Source organism: Carlito syrichta, unplaced genomic scaffold, assembly GCF_000164805.1.
Source record: "Carlito syrichta isolate Samal-C Ts95f unplaced genomic scaffold, Tarsius_syrichta-2.0.1 Scaffold303293, whole genome shotgun sequence".
NCBI classification, from domain to species: Eukaryota; Metazoa; Chordata; class Mammalia; order Primates; family Tarsiidae; genus Carlito; species Carlito syrichta.
This window is the reverse complement of record NW_007247389.1, coordinates 13559-23021: the sequence shown is the minus strand read 5'-3', so window position 1 is coordinate 23021 and position 9463 is coordinate 13559.

Sequence of the window (9463 nt, the reverse complement as noted above, 5' to 3'; positions counted from 1 at the left end):
GTGAGCATCCCCCTCCTGTTGGAGGAGACAGTCTGGCACCCAGGGCCTGTGCCCCGTTGGGGTTTCTCCTCTGACCAGTGGGAACAGACGTAATTCCTGGCCCCGTCTGAGCCTCAGGCTTCGGCCTCGACCTGTCACGTGGCTTTTCCAGACTCGGGCCACCTCCCCCCACCACGAGCTGCCTATGCCCTGCTGTGCCCTTGCGGTGTGGGGGGGTGGCTGCAGGCCTCGAGGTCCCCTGCCCAGCTCTCCTCCCCCCCCCCCCCCCCCCCGCCTCGTGAACGTGAACCTTAGTTCCTTGGTCCTGGACCCCCCGCGGGCTCACTCTCTGCCCACTTCCTGCACAAGACCTGGAAATGCTATCGAGGAAGTGCCCGGCCACGAAGAGGCCCCTCCAATAGCTCCCACCCCCCCACCCCCACCCCCGGGGTCTTGCAAACCATTGTTTCGTGTTCTTCTGACTGTTTTGTTTGTTGGTTGTTTCAGGCAGGAAGATGAATCCGGTCTCTGTTTCCCCATCTTGGCCAGAGATGGAAATCTGCGTTTTAATACTGATGGACATTTTTGGACACACAAAAGCATAAACACTTTAGTGAAACCGCCTGGCTGTTCCTTTCCCTGGTTGACGTTGTTGTCCCAACACTCAGAGCATTGTTCTCCTGAGTGGGGGTTCCTCCGAGTCTGCTCCTGAGTTTATCTCTGCTGTTGTCCTGGACGTTTTTTTCCCTTTCACACTGAGCTCTCGTTCTTCTGGAATGTGCTTTGGAATGTGGTGTGCAGGGAGAAACCTCACTGCCGTTCTTCCTCCCAATGACATAGCCGATTTTCTTGGCCTCCTTTTCTGAGGATCCCTCTCTCACTTCTTGACTGGGGGACCCCCGAACCCCTATGTAGACCTGGGATCACGCCGAGATACGTTGTAGAATTGGAATACATTTCACAATGGCTGGTGCGGTGGCTCCCATCTGTAAACCCGACATTTTGGGAAGCTGAGTGAGGTGGGAAGATTGTCTGAGACCAAGAGTTCAAGACCAGCCTGGGCAACTTGGCAAAACCTTGTCTCTACAATAAATCAGTAAATGAGCCGGGCATGGTGGTGCATGCCTGTAGTCCCAGCTACTCGGGAGGCTGAGGCAGGAGGATCGCCTGGGCCCAGCAGGTCGGGGCTGGGGTGAGCCATGACGGTGCCACTGCCCTCCATTCTGGGACACAGAGCAAGACCCTGACTCAAAATGACAACCACCCCCACAACAAAAGACGCATCTCACAAGCTACAAAAGTGGAGGGTGTGGGAGACGTGGGTCGTGGTATCACGGTGAGTTCCCGCTTAGTGGCTGTGTGGCCTCAGGACTCCCCTCACCCCTCTGCGTCTCGGCTTGCTCTTCGGGAAAACCGGCTGGGGGAGACGCCCCCTGCTCGGGCCTCAGCGAGGGCCCCTGGGTCGAGGGCCAGAGACGCTCTGTCCGAGCCCGGTCTGCAGGAACCCCCGGGGAGGAATTTACTCCAGAAACCAGCTCTTCATTTTTGAAACCTCCTCGGCCCCTCCAGCTTCCTCCTCCTTCTTCTGTGTGAGTTTTCGAGTCGTGGGGCCAAGTTTCGCCCCGCCAGGCCCACCCCTCCCCCCAGTACCTTCTATCAGAATGTGTGAAAACCTGGTAAACCTACACATGCATTTAGCAAGAAATGATATTTGCGAGAGCCAAATTTCCTAATCGAGACCATGATCCGTTCCCCCCCCCCAAAATTTTAAAAAGTCTTTTAAAATGGCATTCTCTTCCTACAGACCCTGGACATTTCCTAAGAGGGTTATTGCTACATATTTTTATTGCTCTTGGTTGTTCTTGCTGGGGTTTTTTATTTTTTTGTTGTTGTTGCTGTTAAATTCGGCTTTATCTTCCAACTAGCCGCTGTCGGAAAATAATAAAAAATGCTGATTTAAACTGTGTCCTGTGTCGCTGGCAGCCTTCCTGAATTCGCGCATTCATCCTGAAAGCCCGCTCTCCCGGGGCTCCCAGGAATGCAGTGTGCTGGCCCCCTCCCGCCCCGAAGTTATACATCTTGTTTCCGTGAAACACGGCTGGCATTGTCCTCCGTTCCCAGAGCCGGCTCGAGCCCTAATGGCAAAAGCAGGCATCCGTGCCGGGTTCCTGTCGGGACTGGAATGCCGTCGTGTCCCCCGCGAGGGCAGGTCGAGGAAGTGCGTATTTATAGCTTTCTATAGTTTCCCGAGCTTTTGTCTTGTTTTCAGAAATAAGGACCGGCTTTCAGCCGTGCCCTTCCCCCGATCGTGAACAATTCTGGACTCTTTCAGCTGTACCAGGAGTTGGCAGATAAGAGGAGGAAGTGCCCCCCTTTCCCCCCACCACAGAGCTTAGGAAGTAAAACTCGACGGAGCCGTCCTGGTGCGGCCCCTTCGTGGTTGGAACCCTCCTCCCCCATCCGTCTGAATCCCAAGTTTTGTGTATCCAGGCACATAGGATGCTTTAAATATTTAAAAAATATACAATTTAGAGACAGGGTCTCCCTCTGTCGCCCAGGTTGGAGAGCGGTGGTGTGATCATGTCTTGTTGCAGCCTCCACGTCCTGGGCTCGAGTGATTGATCCTCCCACCTCAGCCTCCTGAGTAGCTGGGCCTATAGGCGCCACCACGTCTAGCTAACTTTTACTTCTGTAGAGTTGAAGTCTCGCTGGGTTGCCCAGGCTGGTCTCGGACGCTGGCCTCAAGCTATCCTCCCATCTTAGCCTCCCAAAGTGCTGGGATTACAGGCGTGAGCCACCGTGCCCAGCCTAAAAATGTGTTTAAATTCTGTGTAGGTAGCATCACCCTGTATTTTTCATTTTGTGATTCAGTCACTCACTCCCCCCCACCCCAACGTGGCATCTTCTGGACATGGCCGGTCACTGCTCACAGCTAGCTGTAGGTGGGTTAATTTCGTCCTGTGGAAGCCATCTGTGACTTTGCCACAGAGTCCCTGTCCGTTCTCTTGATGAATCATCGGGGTTTTATAATTTTTTGCAACGACCAACCGGCAAAGGAATGGCTGGACTGCAGGACACAGCCTCTCCTGCCGGCCGGGTGTGGCCAAGTCGCCTTCCACACCACAGTCTTAATGCATGTTCTCCACTGCATCTGGATGTCACGTTGCTACCCCTGGTTTCCACCTTGGCCCCCTCTTTGAGCCGCCAGAGACTAAGCTGGGGACATGGGTCTTCTAGAAGGAGCAAGGACCGCCCAGGCTGCTGTGATTGCACCGTTGTTGATAAGAGGGTCTCATAGCTTTTGGGATTTGAGGGAACACTGAGGATTGCTCTGACCTTTTCCCTTTACCTTGTCAAATTCTTAACTAAATGGCCTGGGGAGACAGGGTGTTTTCTCACTAACTTTGTACCATGTTTACTTTCCAACCAGGCTCTGGCATGACATCATGTGGCAGATAAAGAAGGACAATCAAAGTATTTTATGGCTCCATGCAAAGCCACCTTTGGAGGACTCGGGGCACTGTGTTCTTATCCGTTCTCTCTGAAGTCTGTCACCTTCCGGGGTTCATCTATACATCAAGAAACTTGACTCCCCAGCTGTCCTTTCTTTTACGGCTTTTGAAATTCCTTAGATAACTCCGGCTGACTAATGGCCAGTGGGGACATCTTTGAATCCACCTGCAGTCTGCCTTCCCAGGGGACCCAACCAGTGCAAATCCTACGTGCACTGATTTACAGTTTTCTGCAACTGCAACAATGTCCTCCTGAAATGTACATAACCAAGACGGTTCAACCACGGCGGGCCCACGTTCTCGGACCTCCTGGGGATGGGTGCCTCCGGCCTAAGCTCACTCACATGTGGCCAGAATAAGCCATCTTTAATGTATTTGAGAGTTGGGCACCTTTCATCCACACACACAACTAAGGCTCACACATTATATTGAATTGTCATGTCTCTGTAGTCTCTTTTGATCTCGAACAGTCCATCAGTTTTTTTTTCCAAGTACTTTTGGTCCCGGGCATGGTGGCTCACACCTGTAATCCCAGCACTTTGGGAGGCTGAGGTGGGAGGATTGTGTGAGCTCAGGAGTTTAAGATCAGATTGGACAACTTGGTAAGACTTCAGCTGTCACATGAAAACGAACTTTTCCTTCCCCCGACCGGTTGATCGCCCATTTGTAGGGTTTTTGCTTGCTTGTTTTAGAGACAGAGTCTGGCTCTATCGCCCAGGCTGGAGTGCAGTGGTGTGATCAAGGCTTTCTGCAGCCTGGAACTCCTGGACTTAAGCGATCCTCCTGCCTCAGCCTCCGAAGTAGCCGGGACCATGGGTGTGAGCCAACAAGTCCAGCTATAATTTTTTTTTTTTGAGTTGGAGTCCCATTCTGTCACCCAGGCTTGAGTGCGGTGGCAAGCTCACAACCACCCCAGCGTCAACCTGCTGGGCTCCAGCGATCCTTCTACCTCAGTCTTCCAAGTAGCCGGAACTACAGGTGCATGCCACCACACCTGGCTAATTTTTTAAATTTATTGTAGAGACGAGGTCTTGCCAAGTTGCCCGGGTTGTTCTCGAACCCATGGGCTCAGGCAATTCACTTGCCTCGGCCTCCCAAACTGCTAGGATGACAGGCTGAGCCACTGAGCCCGGTTATTTTTTTTTTAAAGAGAGACGGGGTCTCACTGTGCTGCCTGGGCTAGCCTTGAGTTCCTGGCCTCAAGCGAATGACAGGCATGAACCACCGTGGCTCCCGGCTATTCGAGGTTTTTTTCAATTTCCCACTTCCCGCCTTTCCTGTGTTTTCTTCTCTGCAAGCTTCCTGCTCACCTCCTCCCACGTTGGCCCCTTCCCCCGGCACTCCATGCTCTTTATAGAGTGTGGACACTACCCATCAGTGGTTTGTGTGGCTAGCACCTCCATCACCCCAACAGCTATCTCTCTGTCCAGTTCATGGTGTCTTTTGCGGCAGAGTTCAGGGAATAAAAACCTTACTTTTTTCCTGTTGAATTTCTCCATCCCGTATTCTACGGCCTGGGGCTTTTATGTCTTGCTGAAGATCTTTTTCCTGTTCAGAAAGCATTGTTTTTTCTAAAAATTGGGTTTGTGATTTTTCTGTCCCAGGTAGGTCTCTGACCAGGCATGGAGTCTCTCGTGGAGGGCAGGAGGCAGGGCAGTGCTTTGCCTGGTTTCTTCTCTGTGGACATGCAGCTGTTTCGGCCCTGTCCCTTCCCTGCGATTCCTGGCTCCACGTCTGCCACTACCGAGGTGCCCTGTGTGCTGGATGCTCCTCCGCCTCTTTCCTGCGTGCGCTGGGAGCCGGCATCCCTTGCCGGAGTTGAGCCCATCTGCAGAGGCGCTGGAAGCTTCCGTGGCGCCGTGGCCTTCCTTAGTGGTGCAAGGGTTCATTTGTCCACGTCCCAGTTGGAATGGGGTGGAATTGTCCTAATTCACTGATTCCTTTAGGGAGAAAGGGCCTTTCAAAGACATCGCATCCTGGCCGGGCTCGGTGTGGCTCAGCCTGTCATCCCAGCCCTTTGGGAGGCCGAGGCGAGTGGATTGCCTAAGCCCAAGGGTTCCAGACCCGCCTGGGCAACTTGGCGAGACCTCGTCTCTACAATAAATAAAAAACTAGCCGGGTGTGGTAGCACGCGCCTGTAATTCTGGCTACTTGGAAGGCTGAGGTGAAAGGATCACCAGAGCCCAGCAGGTCGAGGCTGTGGTGGCTGGGAGCGTGCCGCTGCACTCCAGTCTGGGTGATGGAGTGAGACTCCAACTAAAAAAAAAAAAAAAGACATCGCATCTTTCTCTTCACACAGAGTCTCCGCTTGACCAGAGGTGGTCACCTTCTGAAACGTCTGCCGGCCACCTGGGCACGTCCCCAGAGAGTCCTGTCTTAGCAAAGATCCCTGCGGAGTCCATCTCACAAGGCCCCCACCCTTGGTACCTGGTCACTCTCCTTATCTGATCAGACCTCCCAACTCGCCCGATCACCCGCAGGGAATACTTGGTCACCCTGCCCTGACTGCTCACATGTGTACAAAAGGACCCTGTCGGGTCTGTGGAGCCAGAATGCCCCTCACCTGGTGTCCTCTACTTTAGTACTTTTCCATCTCAGACCCCGCCCTGCACCCAGACTCCCCAGACACACTGAGCCCGACCTGTCTCCCCTGCCCCGTGACCCTGCTCCATGGTCACCTGTGGTGACCGGCCCAGATCAAGCTGCCCTTAGGAGCTTCAAGCATCAGCGAATCGTGTTTTCTTTGACCTTCTTCTGGGACATGGTGACCATGTTCAGCTGCTGAGTTTTTTTTTTTTTTTGAGTTGGAGTCACTCTGTCGCCCAGACTGGAGTGCAGTGGCCGCTCCTGGCCGTCACAGCCTCGACCTGCTGGGCTCCGGCGATCCTTCTGCCTCAGCCTTCCAAGTAGCCGGAATTACAGGCATGCGCTACCATGCCCGACTGATTTTTTGGTTTGTTGTAGAGATGAGGTCTTGCTGCCCAGGTGGGTCTCGAACCCGTGGGCTTAGGCAATCCACTAACCTTAGCTTCCCAACGGTGCGGGATTACAGGCTGAGCCACCGAGCCCGGCTGAGTTTTTTTTTTTTTTGAGTTGGAGTCTGGCTCTTGTCACCCAGGTTGGAGTGCCATGGCACGCTCGCGGCCACCACAACCTCGACCTGCTGGGCTCAGGTGATCCTTCTGTCTCAGCCTTCCAAGTAGCTGGAATTACAGATGCATGCCACCATGCACGCCTAGTTTTTGTGATTTGTTGTAGAGACAAGGTCTCACCAAGTTGCCCAGGCTGGTCTCGAACCTCTGGGCTCAGGCCATCCTCTCACCTCAGCCTCCCAAAGTGCTGGGATGACAGGCTGAACCACCACGCCCGGCCTGAACTGTCTTTAATACCCCATTTTACTTTCTCTGACTGTCACGCACACCTTCCATCCCACTGTTTCCTACTACAGTGTTTTCAGTGTCTGTTGCAAAGGGTGTCTTTACACACAGCTGTCCCTATGCTATGCCAGTGTCCAGCGAGGCTCTGTCATGCCATTCCTGTGTCTGTCACACACTGCCACACAGTAACTTAGAATGACAGGTTATCTTGGGTTTCCTTGTGAACAGTTCTGTGGTCGTGAACATGATGGTTTTGTTTGTTTGTTTTGCTTGGCCCCCACCCTTTTTTGGTCTCCCGTTGTCTATTTTTTAAAAATCCTTTTTCCTGGCCAGGCTCGGTGGCTCAGCCTATCATCCCAGCACTTTGGGAGGCAGAGGCAAGTGGATTGCCTGAGCCCACGGGTTCGAGACCAGCCCAGGCACCTTGGCGAGTCCTCGTCTCTACAATAAATCAAAAATTATCCAGGTGCGGTAGTGCTCTCCTGTAGTTCCGGCTACTTGGAAGACTGAGGCAGAAGGATTGCCGGAGCCCAGTGGGTCGACACGGCGGTGGCTGTGAGCATGCCACTGCACCACAGCATGGGTGACGGAGTGAGACTGCAACTCAAAAAAAAAAAATTCACTTTTCCTGTCTCACAGATCCGGATGGGACATCTAGTCCATTGGAGGCAGAGGAGGGGCTACCTAACTTCCTGCCTCTCTCTTGGTCTTTTTTTTTCCCCTTAGTTGGAGTCTCGCTCTGTCACCCGGACTGGAGTGCAGTGGCTGCTCCCGGCCACCGCAGCCTCGACTTGCTGGGCTCCGGCGATCCTTCTGTTTCAGCCTTCCAAGTAGCTGGAACCACAGGCGCGTGCTACCACACCTGGCTAATTTTTTATTTATTGTAGAGATGAGGTCTCGCCAAGTGGCCTGGGCTGGTCTTGAACCTGCAGGCTCAGGCAATCCACTCGCCTCGGCCTCCCAAAGTGCTGGGATGACAGGCTGAGCCACCAAGCCCGGCCCACTCTTGGTCTTACAGCGAATCTTCCAGCATTTCTCTATCTATGGACCGTGTTTGCTGTGGGCTTCTGCCGCGTGTCTTCCTTCCTTCTACTCTTCATTGGCTGAGGATGTTCTGGAATGGTGTTGCGTTTGATCCAGTTAGGCTTGTGGTCTCTAAACTCCGTGGTGTGAACACGAATCACTACCCCATTTGGTTTCCCGGCGTAAAACTCTCTTTCCTCTAAGCAGGGTCCTTGGGTTGTCCTGTGATTTTTAAAAATGTCATACTGTTTTCTGGTGGAAGATGTGTCACTGTGGGTTCGATGTCTTTAAAGGGAAGGTCCTAGCCAAAGTATGTGTTTCCCCGAAAGTCTCCTGGGAAACCATTCAGGCTCTGCAGTTTCTGTCGTCTGACTCCTCCTTCCAGCCTTGCGTGATCATGTCGGCTGTCAGGCTACCTATTAGTCCTTTCACAGAAACAATTATTTTCATTTTGTAAAGATGAGGACTCACTGTGTTGCCCAGGCTGGTCTCGAACCCCTGGGCTCAAGCAATCCTCCCGCCTTGGTCTCCCAGAGTGCTGGGATGACAGCCTGAGCCACCACGCCCGGCCTGGAAGAAGTGTTTGATCTGTAGACCTTGCCCGTTCATTGCTGTTTTTCATTCTGTCGACCTCTCTGTTTCTTATTATTTCTCTACTTCTCGCTTTTGAAAGGAGGGACCCTGAGAAACTCATAATAAACTTAGTTCACATTTTGCCTCAGCAGAACCATTTGTGCTTAGACTGACACGCTTTGTACCGAGCACAGGTTACACATAGATGGATACATTTCCAATTGGCAGGTTTTAAGAAGCGGTCAGACATTCTACTGCAGGCCGAGCTGGTAGCCTACCCCACCTCCTCGGCAAATCGCCATCAGATGCAAGACGGGGACTGCCCAACCTTTCAATTCAAGGTTTAGCATAATCATCTCTAAGAAACTTCCAGGTTCCTTGTCAAAGGCGGAGGGTCAAAGATCACCCCTTAGCTGGCCCAAGCCATAGCCATGATAATAAGACCACCTTTCTGCTAAGGAGCTTGTGGATTGGAAACGTCTGGTAGGCCCGTTGCAGGAAAAACTCCTCCCCGTGTCTCCTTCCATCTAGCTCGCCACCACAGAAGCAATCGTGGGACTAACCCACCCACCTGCCTGCTGTTTATCACCCGACATCAGTATCTGCCCTTCCCTGGCCCTTGGTGACGACGTGAGGCAGACTACCACCTGACCACCTTAACGACCCTCCTCCACCAAAGGGAAGGGTTAAAAGGACTCAACCACAAGTCACCATTTGCCACTGCCAGACCACTGCTTTGCTAGACTGTGGTGTGGCCATGTGTTCTTTGATCCATGGCCGTCACCATGGTGTCTAGCTTTGGATTCCTTCCCTCCCTTCTCTCTCTCTCTCTCTCCCTCTCTCTCAGTTGCTTTCTAAATAAACTATATTTTCTTTCCTTTTTTTTTTTGAGTCGGGGTCTCACTCTGTCGCCCAGACGGGAGTGCAGTGGCCGCTCCCGGCCCCCGCAGCCTCGACCTGCTGGGCTCCGGCGATCCTTCCGCCTCAGCCTCCCAGTAG